General features: G+C 42.2%; 1 protein-coding gene across 5 annotated transcripts in view; it reads right to left on the reverse strand.

The window, feature by feature from the left end:
- Positions 1-19,413, reverse strand: part of MLIP (muscular LMNA interacting protein) — a 258,418-nt gene that overhangs the window by 172,999 nt on the left and 66,006 nt on the right. The window lies entirely within an intron of this gene.

The following is a 19,413-nucleotide window of genomic DNA, read 5'->3' on the forward strand; positions in this document are numbered from 1 at the left end:
TATCAGTGCGGCCGCCCCCAAAACAGCAGGCGTTCGCTTAGGAACACCTCTGTTTGTGTAGCCACCCCCCCTCCCCGCCTACAAAACACGCCGAGCTGTCAATCAACATCGACAGCTGGCCCTTTTGTAGTGAGCTCCTGAGCGAGAGAGTTTCTCTCTCGCTTCGGGGCTTGCGCACACACAGTACGGCTGCTGCGCGTGCGCAGGGCCTAACCATCGACCCAGTTGTGAGTGCACAGCACTTACGACTGGGTCTGAATGAGGGCCCAAGTTTGGACATCTGGTCTGGACTGAAGGACCTGGTAACAATTTCTGACATGTCTACTGTCACTGCATATGATACTGTCACCATTGACAGAATGGTGGAGGATTACATCGGTGACAACATCCAAGTAGGCATGTCAGACAGTCCGTACCTGTACTGGTAGGAAAAAGAGGCAATTTGGAGGCCCCTGTACAAACTGACTCTATTTTACCTAAGTTGCCCACCCCCCTCCAGTGTGTACACCGAAAGACTGTTTAGTGCAGTCGGGAACCTTGTCAGCGAAAGGCATAGGAAGTTGCTTCCACAAAATGTGGAGATGATGTTCATCAAAATGATTTATCATTTCTTCCAGGGAGACCAGCCTCCAGAAAGTACAGAGGGACCTGTGTTGGTGGATTCCAGTGGGGACAAATTAATACTCTGTAGTACACAACACTGAAGAGGGTGAGGAATCAGTGGATAAGGAGGACATCTTGTCTCCGTAGAGCAAATTGTGCAAGGACAGATTAATTGCCAGCTTGTTTTGTGTGGGCCCAAATGAACCAATCATTTCAGCCACAGTGGTGTGTCAGTACCTGGCGCTGAAATTATTGGTTTGTTAAAGTGTGCATGTCCTAATTATACAACATAAGGGTGGGTGGGAGGGCCCAAGGACAATTCCATCTTGCACCTCTTTTTTTTCTTTGCATTATGTGCTGTTTGGGGCCTAGTTTTTCAAACTGCCATCCTGTCTACCACTGCAGTGCCACTCCTAGATGGGCCACGTGTTTGTGCCGCCCACTTGTGTCACTTAGCATAGTCATCCAGCTACCTTGGTGCAACCTTTTGGCCTAAAAACAATATTGTGAGGTGTTCAGAATAGACTAGAAATTAGTGGAAATTAATGTTATTGAGGTTAATAATAGCATAGGAACAAAAAAACCCACAAATTCTGTGATTTTAGCTGTTTTTATGCTTTTCTTCAAAAAAATACAGATCCAAAACACAACACGCAGAACCCAAAACACGGAAGGGTGGTATTGGCAAAAACAATCCAGATCCAAAACACGAAGAAAGATCCAGATCCAAAACCAAAACACAAAACACGAAAAGTGGCCGCTGCACACCCGTATCAGAAATTGTCTTTTTTTATGATTTGAATTGATTTTTTAAAAAATATCGACCGATGATATATCGGAACATCAATCATCATGACTTTACATTTCCCCAGCAGCTGCTAGACTCTGTAGCTGCTGGGTACATATTGGAGGTCTGAGGGCTGTACATATACATTTCCCCGGCAGCTGCTCCTCTCTGCAGCCACAGGGTGGGGGCTACTGCTGGGCTGCACTATTAGCAGTGATCTGCAACATGGCAGACACTGGGGGAGAGTACATGGATGCAGAGGGGCCAGGAGGTCCATGCCAGGCAAGTAATTAAGACTATTTTGGTTGCTTATTTAAGTTATTGTGGTATCAAGTAATTGACATGGATATTAACAGTTATAATTTAGGGGTGTGTTTCAGTTTGTTTATAAGTAGCTGGCAGATTGCCTTGTTTTTATTCATATGTTGTTTTCCATTGTCCTGTGGTGGTATAGTGGCTCCATTATTTTGAATTGTTCATTAATTATTACTGGATGCTCTCTCCTCATGCAATATAATGGCTATACAAATGTCCCTGACAGGAAATAACACAAGCACATCTGGGTGTGTTATTCATTTATGGAGAGTTGAACATCAACGTTTCTTTTTTATTAGTGTATTTTGTTTTGTCATCTGTTGTTAATCTGCCTCTATACTAACTTTAATAATTTCAGCAGATTAAAATTCAATTAAACTGAATGTGTCAATATAAAATTTGACCATACTTTCAACACCTACTCCTGTTGTATGTGTCTTTATTTATTAGCTAAGTTTTACATATATAAGTGTTAAAAAGTTTTATGTGAAAAAGGTAAACAATAGGGAGTGTTTTCTAGCCCGTCTCTCTGAAGGCAGAATGTCGAGTGTACTGATGAATCAGCAGCACAAGTCATTGTTGTGTCGGCTCAATTGCAGTGTGTCACAGGTGGTAGGTATGGAGCCCAGCTGTGGTAGAATTATAAAGTTTATAGGCGTTCAATGAGGTCCAGAACAGCAATAAGCAACGTTCACAGTGTCTGCACTATAGTGGTAGGGATGCAATGGAGAGTCCGAATGTTCTGTTAGATTAACAGACTCACTTCTTATGCGTTTTGTTGCAGCAGGTGCAATCATTTTCAAAGGCCTGACTGGACTGTCAATTGTTCTGATGTTTACGGTCCAATGTTACGCTTCTACTGTATCATTAATTATTTATTTCATTTATTGCATTTATTTCATTTAGGGGTATATTTACTACAGTGAGACTGTTTAGAAGTGGAGATGTTGCCCATAACTACCAATCATATACTACTTAACATTTATCTAGCACCTACTAGAAGATAACAGCTAGAATGTGATTAGTTGCCATGGGTAACATCTCCACTTCTAAAAACAGCACTTTAGTAAATATACCCTTTAGAGTCATCCATGATATGAAATATGAAATCCAACATACTGCACATAAAATAAATATATTCAGTTTCCCAATTTGAAACCGTTTAAAAAGGTCCTTTATTAAAAATTTGTTTCACTGAAAGATTGTAACCGTTTTGGAAAGTTCATGAATACTTCAATGAAAACCAGACTTTATAAATCATAGATATAAACTAATAACAAAGTTAAAAAGCAAGACTTTTATGTTGCAAAAATAAATAAAAGTCAAACTAGAACAAAAACAATAGTTCAGAAAACAGAGGCATGTTTTCTCCATTTCTGGGGTGTGTGGAAGCCAGTGTCTGCATCATCGGACACAGCTTCACTGGCCTTGGAAACACAGCATTCTAAGCAGACTTAGGGTTGCGCAGATGTCCAATGGTCGCAAATGGTGATCCGATGTTGTGTCTTCGGATGCAGGTATCGGATTTGAGAAGTTGCCAGTGAGTGTGTTTTTAAAAAAGACACCTCCTGCTGCATTAACATACTGTACCTTCACGAACCCGCTTCGGCCGAAGACGCATCACTGATCACTCTCTGCATCAGGCCCTGAATCTGGGCCTGATTCAGACCCGGTCGCAAGTGCTGAGTGCTCGCAACCGGGTCGATGGTGGCCCACAGCGCATGCGCACAACGGACCCGGCTCCGTCGTGCGCATGCGCGAGACCCGGCTAGCGACAGGTAATCCGTCGCTCCGGTTCTCGCACCAAAGGGGGCAAGCTGTTTATGTTGAGTGACAGCTTTGGTGGGCGGGCCGGGGGGTGGCTGCCCAAACGGAGGTGTTCCCATGAGAACGCCTGCCGTTTGGGTGCGGCCCCACTGACATCACGAGCCGAAGTCTCTCTGGGGCTTGCGGCCACGAGATCCTACCACAAGGGTCTTGTCGCAAGCCCGATGGTCGCGATGGTCTTGACCATAGCGACCATCATCATGGCCGCTCGCTATAGCTGTGGGTGGTCACCCACAGCTATGCGAGCGGCCAGGAGGCTGTTCCGAAAAAAAAAACCCGGCCCTGATTCAGAGCGAGCGCTCTGTCAGAGCGACCGGGTCTGAATCAGGCCCTGTGTTCATTGAACCTATTTAACATTAATTATAATCATGTTCAGTGGTTGCTAACTGCATTCGACAGTTGTGTAAAACATTGTACAAAAGCATTCCTTATATGTGTACTGAATGTCTTCAAATTTCTGCTTCCATTTTAAAACAACAAATGTGCTTAGTTTGCCACAAATATTCACTACCTTCAATCGAATTTCAAACTTGCAGGAACCCTGGAACAATTAGAGCATCTCTAGTACTCACTACTACACTGTCCTCTTTATAGAGGACTAGTGACATAAGCATATGAACTAAAGTCTCCTTTCTTCCAGCTCAAAGCTGAAATTTTATTACTACTCAATTACATTCTCAATTGCAGGATAATCAATTATTTGCATATGTGCAAAGACATGTGTTATATATTGAATTCTATGTTTTAACATGATTAAAATTACATACAGAACATCTCCCTCACAAAGGGCCAAATGTAATAGGGTGACAGTTTAGAACATGTGAGAGTTTACAATTCTTCATCTTGATAACTCTGTATGATAAAACACATTACATATACTATGTTATTACACTAATGAGTGTTAGCAGTAACAGCAGTTACAGCTGGTCTCACACTTGTCAGATGCCAACACATTGCACCCTGATGGAATTAATTTTCTTGTTAAGGAAACCTCGTTAGTGTCCTCCTCCTCTTATCTAGGCCACCCTGCTCTCCTCAGGAGTAGTGGTGCTGGGCTGGAATACAGTGAAGCACTTAGCCTATTGGTCCAAGCAAGACCCCAGAACACTATTCTGTCTTCAGTCCTTGACCTTGACATGTAACATTGGCTTTGTTGGTTTACTATCAATAACTATAGATTCTGCATTAATACACCATCTGCATTCAGACATATATATATATATATATATATATATATATATATATATATATATTAATGTGTACATAAGTATTAAGTTTATATGCAGTTAAATCTAACCATCAATTTGTATTCTAGTATATCTGCCAGTACTTAATGTGTGATCTTTGAGCACATAACGGTGTGATTCATATGCAGCTATACCTTAGACACTGAATATTCACTGTCCATTATATTTATACACAGATAGATGTTGATAACATCAAGTATTATTATTAATATTATTATCCTTTATCTATACTGCACCACACGGGAAACACAGGTCTTATCAAGGTACATAGACAGAAACAGTATGAACAAAAAAAGAACAAAGTTGCTTACAGTACAGAACAAAGCAGCATATGGCTTATAAACATTGCTTCATCAGCAGTCATAATACCCAAGGGAAAGGTGTCATTGTAGGCAGTAGGGAGGAAATGATGGTATAAGTGAGGGAAAGCAAAGCATTTGAGAGAATAGGTTCCTACTTTTTGGAGCTTACAGTCTACAGATGGGAGGCAGACAGACATGGGTGACACAGAGGGGAGAGACAGAGTACAAGGAGCATGGAGCAATGGATTAGGATAAGCTTTGATAAATAAGTGGGTCTTGAGAGCCCATTTGAAGTTTTATATAGAGGTGGAGAGTCTAATAGGAAGAGAGAGTGGGAGGAAGTTATCAGATGTGTGGAAAAGCGGTATTCATTTGTGGAGCTAAGTGGGCGGGCGGGAGTATAAAGGGAAATAAGGTCTGATATGTAAATGGGAGAGGATTGAGTCAGGACTTTGTAAGTAAGGAGTTTGAATTAGGGTTCTGATGAGGAAGGAGAGCCACTATAGGGCTTGCAGGAGATAGGCAGATGTAGTACATTTGGAGAGGAAAATGAGCCAGGCAGCAGCATTGAGGACAGATTGGAGTGGAGAGAGGTGGGAGTCAGGGAGGCCAGATAAGAGGAGGTTACAGTAGTCCAGTCCAGAGATGATCAGTGAGTGGATGAGGGTCTTAGTTACCTCCAGGGTGAGAAACTGTCTGCTCCTGGAGATATTTCTGAGATGGAAACAGCAGTACGGAGAAAGGTACTGAATGCGTGGTTTGAATGGGAGGGATAACATCATGACAGTGCATTTGCAGTCTAGAGGAGATGGAGATCAATAGATAGTGAAATTGTGGAACGTGAGGTAACTCAGGAGGGTGGGAAGATGATCAGATCAGTTTTAGACATGAAAGGTTTAAGAAAGTGCTGGGACATCCAAGAGGAAATGGCAGAGAGACAGTTGGAGATGAGTGAGAATAGAAAGGGAAAGGTCAGGGGAGGAGAGGTAGATCTGAGCTTCTTAAGCATGGAGATGATATTGGAGGCCAAAAGAGCTTATGAGCTCACCTAAAGAGGATGTATAAAGGGAGAATAGGAGAGGACCAAGAACAGAACCTTGGGGGACACCTACTGGTAGAGCAAGTGGGGGAGAAGTGGAATCACATGAAAAGACAGAGAAAGAATGGTCAGATAGGTATCAGGACAGCCAGAAGAGGGCAGTATCATGCAGACTGAGGGAAATTAAGGATTTTCAGAGGAGTGGGTGGTTCATAGTGTCAAAAGCATCAGAGAAGTCAAGGAGAGTGAGGAGGGACTACTGGCCTTGGATTTAGCAGCAAGGAGGTCATTGCTGACTTTAGTGAGGGCAGCTTTTGTGGAGTGGAGAGGACAAAAGCCAAACTGAAATTGGTCGAGCAGGGAGAGGGAAGAAAGAAAAGAGGTAAGGCAGTTGTAGATAATCTATTCAAGGAGTTTGGAGACAAAGGGTAGGAGAGAGATGGAGCAGACATTAAAGAGAGAGTGTCAGGATCAAGGGTGGGTTTTTAAACATGCGGGAGACAAGGGCATGCTTGAATGCAGAGGGGGCAGTTCCTTATGAGAGGGATGGATTAAAGAAATGGGCAAGATGGAAACAGGCATCAGAAGATAGGGAGTGGAGGAAGCAGGAAGGGATACGGTCTAGGAGGGAGATGGAGGATGGACCAGATTAGGGCCATGACTTCATCTCCAGATACTGGGGAGTTGGCAAAATGGATGGGGAGGATGGGGATAGGCAGGCTGGGAAAGAAGGGGATGGGGTGGTGAGATGTGATGTCTTGGCATATGGATTTGATTTTAGATGTGAAGAGGGTGGTGAAGTCAAAGGTAGAGAGAGAGGAGGGAGTGCAAGGAGTAGGGGGGCAGAGGAGGGAGTTGACAGTGGTGAAGAGACAATGAGGGTTGGAGGACTGGGAGAAGATAAGGATCTTAAAATAAGACTGTTTAGAGAGGGAAAGGGCAGAACTGTAGGTCAGCAGCATAAATTTGAAATTGAAGAAGTTTGCTTTAGAGCACAATTTCCTCCACTGATGCTCAGCAGTTCATGAGCACTTTTGCAGGTATGTGGTACCTTTGGAGAGGATAAGGATACAGGGCCTCATTCAGAGGCGGTCGGAGGATGCAAGCGGTCGCTCAGAAACTGGGCGGCCACTTGCATCCTGACCGCCCACCTCTGTTGCGGTCGTTAGGCTGTGGGTTAACACCCACAGCTCTAACGACCGCTCGGGTGATGGTCGCGATGGTCAGAGACCATCCTGACCATCGGGCTTACGACAAGACCCTAGGGTAGGGTCTCACTTGTCGTAAGCCACGGAGAGCTTCTGGCTCTGTCTGAGCCGGAAGCTCTACACTAGGACCTCCTACAAACGGCAGGCGTTCCCGTAGGAACGCCTCCGTTTGGGCTGCCACCACCCCGGCCCGCCTTCCAAATGGGGCGAGCTGTCAACATCAACAGCTCGCCCCCTTTGGAAAGAGACCCACTACGACCAGCGCTATCGGTCATAGCAGGTCTCACGCATGCGCACGAGGGAGCCAGCTCCCTCGTGCGCATGCGCACTGGCAAAACATCGATGCGGTCGTAGACCGTACGGCCACCTCTGAATAAGCTCCACAGTGCCTTGGAAGGCACTGGTGGGGAAAAAGTGAGGGATAAGTTAAAGAGAAAAGATGATGATAAGAGAGAGGTAATGTGGAATTTGTGAAATCAGAGATAATACAACCATAAGTGAAGATCAAGTGAGTGTCCACACACAACGGAGGGTGAGAAGATCATTTGAGAGAGACCAAGTGATAAAGTAAGGGTAAGGAGTTTAGAAGCAGAGGGGTCAGTGTGGGCATCAATAGAGACATTGAAGTCACCTAAGATGAGGGAGGCAAGGTCTGAAGCAAGGAAATTGGTTAGTCGTAAAGCACAGTTGTCAAAGATTTTGGAGCTAGGGCCAGGGGATGATAGATGACAGCTACACAAGGTGAACAGGTTGGAACAGGCGATACGCATGAGCCTCAAATGTAGAGAATGAAAGAAATGGTTCTGATGGTATGAGTTGATAGGAGCAACCAGAGGATAGTATGACCCCAACTCCACCACAATGGCATCCTCCTGGGCAGGGGGTATGAGTGAAATTGAGGCCCCCAGAGGTGTGTGTAGTGAGAGAAGTGCTGTCTAATGGGGGAAATTCAGGATTCAGTGATGGCTAGAAGATTAAGGGAGTTGGGGATGGAGTTCATGGGTGGGGACCAGTTTATTACAGACAGATCTGGCATTCCAGAGGACACAGGAGAGAGCAGCCAAATTAAAGGGATAGATGTGAATCTGATTATCAGGGTTGCTGTAGCGTGGAAGTGAGATTGATAGGAAGACCGAGAAGAAAAGAGTGAAGGTATGGTGTGGTCTCCTGAGCAAGGAAGGAAAGCTTCAGATGGTAGGCAGGGAGAACGTTTAGTGTGATGTGACTGGTGGCGACGAGAAATGACCAGAAGAACAGGGAGTAAGCAGGGATTAGTGGTGGTGCAGTAGGAGAGAGATGAAAGCAAATGCAGGAATGGGAAAAGTGGGGAATGGAACCAGAGGGGCATAAGGAAGACCATGGAGGGGTGGGGAGACAGGGGAGGAAAAGATGGAGAAGACTAGTAGGGGAAAGGAATAGGTGAAAACAGTTGGTACAATAAAAGAGTGTGTAGCTGCTGAATGAAGGGGGGAGTTGAAAAAAAGAGGGACATGGTATGGATTAGGGAAATAGGTGGAGGAGAACTGGAAGTGGAAAAGGAACTGTCTGGTATAGAAACAGTGTTATTAAGTTGTCAACCCAAAAAAATGGAGGCAATAGAACAGTGTCAGTTAATATATAAGCACAACTATAATAGCCACCACCATAAACACAAATACAAACTCAACTAACACCACATTTAAACCCCACTAAACAAACTATACACAAAAAGGAAGTGGTCCTTGGTAGTAAAATTAACTTTTAGTTTGGTCTCATCAAGTACTACTTATTTCAATATTGTAAGAAAAGATTTACAAAATCTTTACCAAGAATAAGACCTAAATCCCGAGCTATAGCTATAAGGTTTCTTCCTGAGATCATTGCCCCCATGTTGAATGATTAGCACTCCAGGGATCACAAACTTATTTCCAGACAAGAACAAATTAACCTTTAGGGACTTACAATAAATATCTTGATCCCCAAAGCATCTTAACCCACCTCCAGCCCTGAAATAAAAAGCTGCATCCAAGGCCCTAAGGAACTTAGATGACCAGAACATGAAACAAAGACCCTATAACTCATATAGTCATAATGTCTCATCCACAGGTAAAACAAATCAGTCACACTCCCCACATACAGATGTGTCCTCTTACATCTATCCTTTTTGCGTGAGATACATGGCTCAACTTAGACACTCTGCCATGGGTAGTGATTGTCTGATTGCCAGACTTGCATACTAATTTCTGAATTTACTGTATCATCGTTGTTGCATCATAGTTGCTTCCACAGGCACTTATAGTGTATTCAATGCTTAGGATTTGCATTTTTGTTGCAATTGAGTTGGTGTAAATTCACAGATTAAACTCTATGCTGCGTGGCACAATGAATGGCATGGCTCACTCATATCAGCATGCAGTGCCAATGTCCAAGGTACAGTACTTGTGCATTGCAGTTTTATTCCATTAATGATGTGAATAAGATGCAAATTTGCTACAAAACTGTGTTAAGGCACACATAGCATGGCTTAGTTGCAAAGTCTGCAGTGCACTAAAGGGGCCTATTTGGTGCAATTGGAGTATAGGTGTATGTGGGCACATCTGTACAACCAAGGCAAAGTTTATCACAATGCAACAAAATCAATACGAAAGGCTAGGCACCTACAGCACATGTTGGAGGGGTAAAAACATTTTTTGTAACTGTTTTTTGTAAATGTAAAGTCATTAAGTACAGGCAATCTGAATGCCCTTTTGTTAAGTTTTGTTATCTTGTGGCATTTGTCACCCATATAAGGGGTGGGGGAACAAAAAATATCAAAGGTTATTGAAAGCAGAGCAGGAGGGAAGGTGCAAATCTAACAATTTGACATGGAGATGTTGCCTAGCTCGGCATATTTTTAAAAAGCCTATCGTAACACTTTGGCTGATTACAATAACTGCTTGAAATAATATTAATACATTGTGCTCTCACATTGTGGATCTGTGTTTGATATAAATATTTTGGTAAATTTATGCTCCACTGCTTGGACATAATATTTTATTGTTGGCATGTTTCAAATTGAGATTTATCTTAATTTTAAGAATTGTTAACTGGGATAAATGTGTGACCAATGAGTTGCAAATCAGATTAACACCTGAATGTCAAAATACTAACCAAATGTTACCAAGTCTTTTCATTCAATTATCACCCTGCCATAAATTACCATTTCAAAGGGAAAGAATTTCCAAGTAATTTGTTTAGCTAGTCAGTAACAGTAGGCATCCTTTCTGCCACTCACAAATAAAGTGTAACTCAGAGAAAAATTCCCAAACCAATTGTCAAAAATAATACTAATCTTTAAATCATATTTCAGGATAGGAGAAATTTGGTTGCCAATTTATGTTTGAATACAAGAAATGTATAATGTGTTAGAATTAGTATATATACATATATATATATATATATATATATATATATATATATGCATAGAAAACCTATGTTAATCATGAATCTTCTGAAGATTATAAATGCCATTAAAATGTCATTTGTTATATCAAACTGTGCGGGAGGCAATGATCGGTGTAGTGATGTTGGATTTCTGTTTCTGTTAAATATCATAGAAAGGTTAAGTGCTAAAAAATAATTAGAATTATTTTGGGACACAATAATTTATACTTAGGTGAAATTTACACCCACATATTAGCACATGGACTGCCTTTCAGAATGTTCCACCCAGTGCTTAAACTTTATAAACCCCATGTTTAATATAGACATTTATCAGATTTTGGAGACTAATCTACAGTAATTGAGAGATTGCACCTTCGTTTTCCAGCTGTGCCCCCAGCCAGAATATATTAGTATTATTTTGTACAAGTTATTCCTTTTTATTTGAATTGTAACACATGTATTGTCTGTTTATATTGTAACACTTTTATTGATACCATTTTTTGCAACTAAGCATTGTACGCCTTATTTGTAAGTGTTTCTTAGTCTATTTAATATAAGCTGTAGAACCTAATCTATGAGGAAGCTCTTTGATCGCTTACACTATCCTAGAACTACTATTGATATTACTAGAATAATTGGGAGCAAGGGCGTAGCTGCCATGGGTGTAGGTGGTGTGATTGCTTTTAGGCCTGCAGCACCTTCGTGCCCACCTCCCCAAGCACTGAGGCATTATGCAGTGACAGAAGTGGCAGCTGATCCCTCCTGCAAACTGCTTCTTACTCACAGGCACACTTCATCCTGTGACTAGTAGGAAGCAATTTGCTGCAGGGATCATCAGCCCTGAGGGCCCCCTGTCACACTGTCCTGCAGCAACTCCCCTGTCCCTGCTCTGATACACTCTCCTCACTTATGCTGGGAGTAGACATGTCTGTGCTGAGCCTCCTAGAGGGGGGGGAGCTAGACATATGGGGACCCCATGGAAAGTTTGCTATTGGGTCCCAATAGGTCGAGCTACACCCCTGATTGGGAGACTAACTAACTGAGCTCTGGTTTGTGTCACAGAGACTGTGCAGTTGGGGATGTAGTCGGCATCCTGTCACGTGGGATGCTGATGATCTGAATACCGATGCTGAAATTCTGATAGGTCGGGATCCCGACACCAGTATCCTGTCTGCCAGCATCCCGAAGGTAAGTATCGGGGATTAAGGGGAGGTTAGGGTTAGGTAGCAGGGTTAGGGTTAGGCATTAGGGGGAGGGTTAGGCATCGGGTAGGGAGTGTTATGATTAGGGTGCATGGAGGGGGAGGTTAGGTTTAGGCACCGGGGAGAGGGTGTTAGGTTTAGGGTGCGGGGAGGTTAGGTTTAGGCACTAGGGGGGAGGTTAGGGTTAGGTACCAGGGAGGGAGAGTTGGGGTAGGGATTAGAGTAGGGGTTAGAAAAACACTTACCTGTCTTACCTATGGGTGTCGGGATCCTGGCTGTCGGGATGCTGCTGTCGGTAATCTGACCTGAAGCACCCTGCAGCCGGGATTTGTACTAAAGTGATTTGGAGACCTGTTGCTCCTTTTCTGCAGGTGGCAGCAGACTACTGGGTTATAAATACATACTTAGAGCAGTTTATTGTATAACTGGCAGAGTGATCAAAGATTATTAGTGAGTACAATAATAAGCTCTGCCCTCCCTAAATCAGAACTTGGGGATCTGCATTACTGCAGTCCTGACATTATTATAGTATCATTCAGGGTGATACAATTTGTTGACCCTAACATATTTGGAGCCAAACAGGGATACTCTGAGTGGGTCCTGACAGAGTGTGAATGCTTTTGTTCTGTATTTTTCAATTAATAAGTGGAAATATTTATCAACTATTGAGAGGTAGATTGCAGAATGACCCCACTAGCACATGTAGTGCACCCAATATGTGCACCACCGAAGTTTTGCCATGTGCACTGTGGTTGTATAGAAAAGCCAAACCTCATTCTTAAGAGGGGAAACCTCAGATTGTAGTAGTGAACATAATTTCAATGGGATTAGGAAATTATATTTATGTAAGTATATTGTATATCAAAAAAATCTGACACCAGTCCCACACGTATATAGGACACCTCATACATTATTGCAGTGATAGAAAAAAGGGGTAAAGGACTGTCATAGATGCTATTGACCCTCAAATCACAATCACACATTAGTTCAATGGAACCCCCACTTCTCGTAGAAACTGAAAACTCACAGGCACTTATGCATAGAGGCTGGTACACCCCTTAGAAGCAGATGGAGCATGTACAGGTGCAGGAGGCCATCTGACTTGTCTTCAGAGTGACATTGAAAAAACCACCACACTTAGAGATTAAGGGCTCTATTCATTATGTTAATTATCGGGGTCCAAACTGACCCCGATAATTAACATTCCAACTCGACGCAAGCACCAGAGCAAACCATCATTGTTAAGGCGTGGAGAAAGCTTGTCTGAAAATCAGCTGTCTCCTCGAGTTTTTTCACTGCTCCTTTAGGAGCAGTGAATCTTTTCACTACTCCTTTCGGAGCAGTGATATTAGCGTGCCTGTATGACTTACAGGTCACGCGTGTGCACAAAAGCCTCGGCATCCGGCAGAAGGAGCCAGACGGGTGGAGGGATCTGAAAGGATTCTTCTTCGCAAACCCAGGACTCCTTCCCAGAGGGAAGGAGCGGGTTGCAGGAGTAAACGCCATCTGAAGAAATTAAGTGATGATGAATAGACCACTAAGACTTTTTATTGCGTCCCTTCAAATCAATTTCTCAACATGGACTAATATTATATTGTATACTAACAATAGCCACTTGTCATTACACTGTCTATTGTTACGATTGTTATATCAGACAAGCAAAGTGTCTGCTCAGAACCTGTACTCACTACTGTAATTATATTGGAAAAGGAATGTTCAAGACAATCCCCTTGCTGAGTAAGTAGACTGCAGTGCAATAGAACATTAAAAATACTGTACTAATTGCATAAGAACATGAAAGCACCATACAAGTTAGAACCTATGGAACTCAAGGTATGGGAGTATCCAAAAGGTGAGTCAGCAGTGCAAAATGAGCAAAGAAGACACCCACCAACCTGCAAGATATGCAGAGCAAGTAGTGGAATATATATAGACAGACACAGAGGAGTGAGTCAAACTGTGGGATGAAAGCAAGGAAGGCAGGGATCAAGAAGGAGCATAGAGACAGAAGAGAGACAAACTGAAGTAAGACAGAAAAGTACTGTAGGATAGAAGACAGACATAGGGGGAATGAGGGAGAAATTCATTTAAACTGACCAACTATAACATTTGGATTATATAATAAATATACTGCGGTTTCACTTTACACAGTTTTGTTTATATCTTACACTACATTGGTACATATATGTATCTATCTGTATGTTTTCAATGCATATACAATTCCTTAATCACTCAAAACTAACTGCAATGGTTCTAAGTACATATGAAAGGTTGAATGTTGAACAAGAATGGAAAATACCATTTGCACCAGTATTTGGTCCACTTTCTAGTATTCTACTGGATAAGTCTTGTGCTAGTGCCAAAATGGTTCCCCTGAATTAGATTGCACCCCAAATGATAGTTTATCTTCTATCTAAATAAAAGGAAAAAATCATAACCAAAGGGAGCACTCTTAAATACTAGACAAAGATAGGAAGTCATTTTCTCTCTTAGATAATAAGATATAACATATAATCAACACAAACGTTATAAAAAAAAAACCTAAAAAAATGAAAAGAGAATGTGTTTCTGTTAGTGTGTTAAACATTATTATTACCTGTCATTGTTTAATTCAATTAGCTGTCACCATTAATTCTATGTTCAGAACATGACATTACTGCTTATTGTTTCTCTCTGTAAATTGTCTCATCCACTGCCTCACCGCCATTTGAATAAAGATCTTGATTTTGTGTGGACCAAAATCAGGATTCTACAGTGATGATAATAACAAACTAGCGAGGGACGCACTTACAATTACTAGCTAATTTCTTAATCACTGCCTCACACGGCTGCAGAGTGAGGTACAGTAATAGCCTCAGTGTGAGTAAGATGCTTATAAGCACCTGCAAATACACCAAATACAGCCTTTAATGACTGTTTGCACAGCAGCACTCATCCTTCTAATGAGACAGCAAATAATTATTAAACATGTTACTGTCTAACTGTTCAATTAACAATTCAGATATATAGTGTGTGAAATACTGTGTTGTATAGTGTGTGAAATATGTGTTTTACTGTGTTGTGTTATAAATATTGTGTTATAAGTATACTGTTGTATACTTATAATCACCTTTGAAACACATACAACAATAAATAGATTTGATTATATAGAGAACACTATGGGCCAAATGTAATAGGGTTAGAGTTTAGAAAATGTGTGAGTTTAGCAGTAAACTCTCACATTGGTTGAGTTTTATCTTCAAAATGGGAAAACATCTGAATGAGATTTTAAATCGTGAGAGTTTTTTAAGTCTAAAAAAACATGCAAGTTCGCTCTGTTACTTTGTTTTTGGACACTATTACATTGGCAAAGTTTAAAAAGTGTCAGAAACTCTCACTTTTCTAAACTCTCACCCTGTTACATTTGGCCCTATGAGTCTTTTATGGTTAAATTTACTAAAGTGAGAGTTTTTAGAAGTTGAATATTTCCCATAGCAACCAATCAGATTCTAGCTATTATCTTCTAGAAGGTGCTAGTTAAGTAGAATCTGATTAGTTGCTATGGGCAACATCTCCACTTCATAATCCAGGACACTACAGTGTTAAAATTGAGGACACACAATATGAGAGCCAAATAGCAGTGGTTTTACAAACAAGCTGAGATTCCAGCATTTCAGACAGACACTCAAGTCATACCTCCCAACATGACCATCTCCAGGAGGGACACAGCGCTCTGGTCCTGGACTTCCATGGTAATTTATGATTGGTGGAGGCTCCAGGGGTGGGGCTGCAGTACAGTCCAAAATTCACATAGGGGAGCTACACCAACTGCCAGTGAGTCCCAGCCAGTGATGTTTGGCAGTGTGTGAAATGACAGTTGGTGTGGCTCTCTATTTGACTTTTGAACTGTGCTGCAGCCCCGCCTCTTACCAAGGAAGTTCAGGACCAGAGCATTGTGTCCCTCCTGGAGAGGGTCATGTTGGGAGGTATGCTCAAGTTAATGCACCTATCTGATAAATGTACATACTGTAGCCTGTCAATATACCTATTATTACATTTGCCAAGCATAAAAGCAATTGCACCAATTTAAATGAGCTAGCATAAAAAATGAATTATCATTTGATACACTACACAAATCCAATGCTATGTTGCTGCTCTCCATTGCAGTGTAAATCATGGATTCACAAGTATCTCCTTATCCTATCACCTAAGGGGGTATTTATCAAAGCTTGGAGAGAGATCAAATTTAACTCTATTCAAGCTTTGATAAACACCCCCTCTAACCTGTTATTTTAGGAACATTAACAATTGAGTTCATTTGAAAGATATATTGTGAGGACTCCATAAACATATACAGGGGCGTATCTACCCCTTGGCCAGGATGGTGCTTGCCAGGGGCGCCGGCTGAGGTGGGGCACAATCTGGCGGTGCCATTCGTGACCAGGGGTGTAGAATCAAGATGGGACTGCCAGGACTAGAGTCCTGTGTATGGCCCTGGCTCCTAGATGACCAGGGCCGGGCAGCTGCTGGCACTTGCTGGCAGCTGAATGGTACATAGCATGAATTAAGTTTTTCTTTCTTTATGAAACAAGGAGCATGTTCCTCCACTCCCCCCGCCATCTCTGGAACATTTTATTTTTTTGTGTCATTTTTCAGTTATTGTCTGGATATTAGCAAAAAAAATACTAAAGAGGCACATCGTTTGAAAGAGGAGACTCCCCTCTTTCAAGACAGGTTGCCTGCATGTATGTGTGGACCAGTATGTTGGATATGGAACACAACATGCTCCTTCCCCATCTATGGACAGCATTTTTTTTCTGTACCTCAGGGTAATATTGTCTGGTGATGACAGGTGAGCACCAGACAACAGCTACTAGTGGGTCACATAATATGAATGAGCTGACTCCCATATTTCAAATATGGGTGCCCACAGAGTCAATAGTGTGATTATGGGGGTGAGAGGACACATAGTGGCCTCCCCCACAAACGGTAAACATTGTTTGGTGTTCATAGGTGATCACCTGACAAGTACTACCTATAATTTAAAAGAGATGACACCCCCTTTTTCTAAAATGGGCTCCCTTCAATTTTATGGTAGCCATGTTGGGGGGAAACCTTTCCCCTTTCCTGGACTCCATGATTTTTCTGTAGTACAGGGAGTTTTGCCTGGTGATTACACAAGGACTGGTGGGTCAAAGGTAAAAAATATATATATTTTTTGTTATTCGGCCTCCACAGTCTAAATATCCAGAGGATGAGCCCCACTTGTCTTCCACAGTGAAGGAGGAGAAAAGGAGGCAGTGGAGCATGTGCTCAGCTCCAATAAGAGTTCAGCGCACTTCTGGGTATTCTGTATTATTGAACGGAGGCTGAACAGCGATAAGGTTTGTGGATCCCACACCATTGCTATTCTGCACTGTTGGGCTGATGTGATCTTTACAAGCTGTATTACATATTTTACTTAATATAATAAACAAACTCTATGTATGACTGATCTTCCTATCAGCTGTGCTCTAAAGAATGTAAAAGTGAAAACACCAAACTGCTCCAGTAAACACTCATGTACTAGTATGCCCGTGGCAAACATTTCAACAAATTGAAGTCAGAACATATGTATGGAAAATGCTTCACTAGATAATGGCCAGATAATATGTTAATACGATGGAATCGGGTTATAAAAGATGTGTGTGAAACATATCCAGCTAAGCCACGCTCTTTTATGGTTTTTGGGGATTTTTTTATTGTAACATTTTTCCAATTTGTAAATGCAAGGATTTATTTGTCCATAGACTCTGAAGCAAATTGGACTGTTTCCCATGGGTATTGCAAGCTTAGCCCATATAGCTGCAAATGATAATGCACTGTTACTCCGCCTCTCCGTCTCCCAGTCTCCCGCCAATCAGTGGCTGCTGGCAGCTCTCCTGGAAAGCAGAGGACAGAGGCATTGCTTTCAAGGCGCAAACCAGGTGCTGATTGGCTGGGAGTTGTAAGCCTGGAATTGACGTGTTGATATATTTGGCCATGGATTCTAAAGCAAAATGGACCATTTCCGGGGGTATTGCAAGTTGAGCCACTATAGATGCAAATGATAATGCACTGTTACTCCGCCTCACCATCTCCTAGCCTCCCGCCAATCAATGGCTGCTGGCAGCTCTCATGGAAAGCAGAGAACAGAGGTGTTGCTTTCAAGGCACAAACTCAGTGCTGATTGGCTGGGCATTGCGAGCCTGGAATTGACATGTTGGAGAAAGTAGGTGAGGAAAGAGCACCCCCTACAGCAGCAGTCTCATTTGTTGTGTTGCCCGAGCTCCCTCCCTCATTATGTAATAGCTATGTCACACAGCCAGTCTCCAAGTTGATTATTAAAGTTGCCTAAAACTATACCAATACCATCTGTTTGCATGTGTATGGTGAAGAATTGTATCAATGTTGGGACAATCCATAGTGCATATACAGTATGGTCAATCTTGCTTTGTGATGCTGTAAACAATACTGTAAGTACTTAGTATTACTACAAGTGAAGAAAAAAAATACTCAAAGTTCGATTTACCACCAATTTAGAATGGGTCACAAAATGTTTAATGAATTGATTGATTGCTTAGTTAAAATGTTATTCCCTGCAGGGAATTTCTGTCTAGTTAGGTTTCTTGAACTCAAGACTCATCTTTGATTGCCTCTGGTGTGACGTACGTGAATGATAGCTTGGGACAGGGGGCCTGATACAGAGCCAGACGCTCTGATAAGAGCGCTCGCTCTGAATCAGGGCCCTCCTACCTCTTATTGGAGCGGCCTCCTGGCCGCTCGCATAGCTGTGGGTGACCACCCACAGCTTATGTGAGCGGCCAAAAAGATGGTTGCGATGGTCAGAGCCAAATGCACTCCCACTGACATCACTAGAGATGTCAGTGGGTCCGGCCCCAGATGGTAGGCGTTCCCATGGGAACACCTCCGTCTGGGCAGCAACGCCCCCGGCATGCCCACCAAAGAGGGCATGCTGTCAATCAACATCGACAGCACGCCCCCTTTGGTGCGAGACCCATAGCGACCCAGAGCTCCCTCCGTCGTGCGCATGCGTACTAGGGCACCATCAACCCGCTTTCGAGCACTCAGCGCTCGCGAGCGGGTCAGAATCAGGCCCGGTGTTTAGTAGCATTATTTTCAGCAGCATCTTCACAGATTTATTATCATACCTAATAGTAGATTTATTATTATTTGGCAATAACCAAATCTAAAAAGAAGAATTGCAACAATATTTTACATATATGGAGTAGAAAATACATAAATATCTCAAAGTAATAAATAAATTTAGCATACAATAATAAAGACAGGTATTTGCTTTTAATCAATGCCTGTAAAAAGGAATAATATTTTAAATCACTGCATTTAGTTATTAAATAATTTTTAAAGTGCATTCTATATACAACATCCATTGTAAGATAAAGAAAGTAAACCAATTTGAAACATGAAATAAACTTAGTGTGGGTGTTCTCCTATTCTTATTT

This window comes from Taudactylus pleione, unplaced genomic scaffold, assembly GCF_031769625.1.
Source record: "Taudactylus pleione unplaced genomic scaffold, aTauple2 ptg000244l, whole genome shotgun sequence".
Taxonomy (NCBI): domain Eukaryota; kingdom Metazoa; phylum Chordata; class Amphibia; order Anura; family Myobatrachidae; genus Taudactylus; species Taudactylus pleione.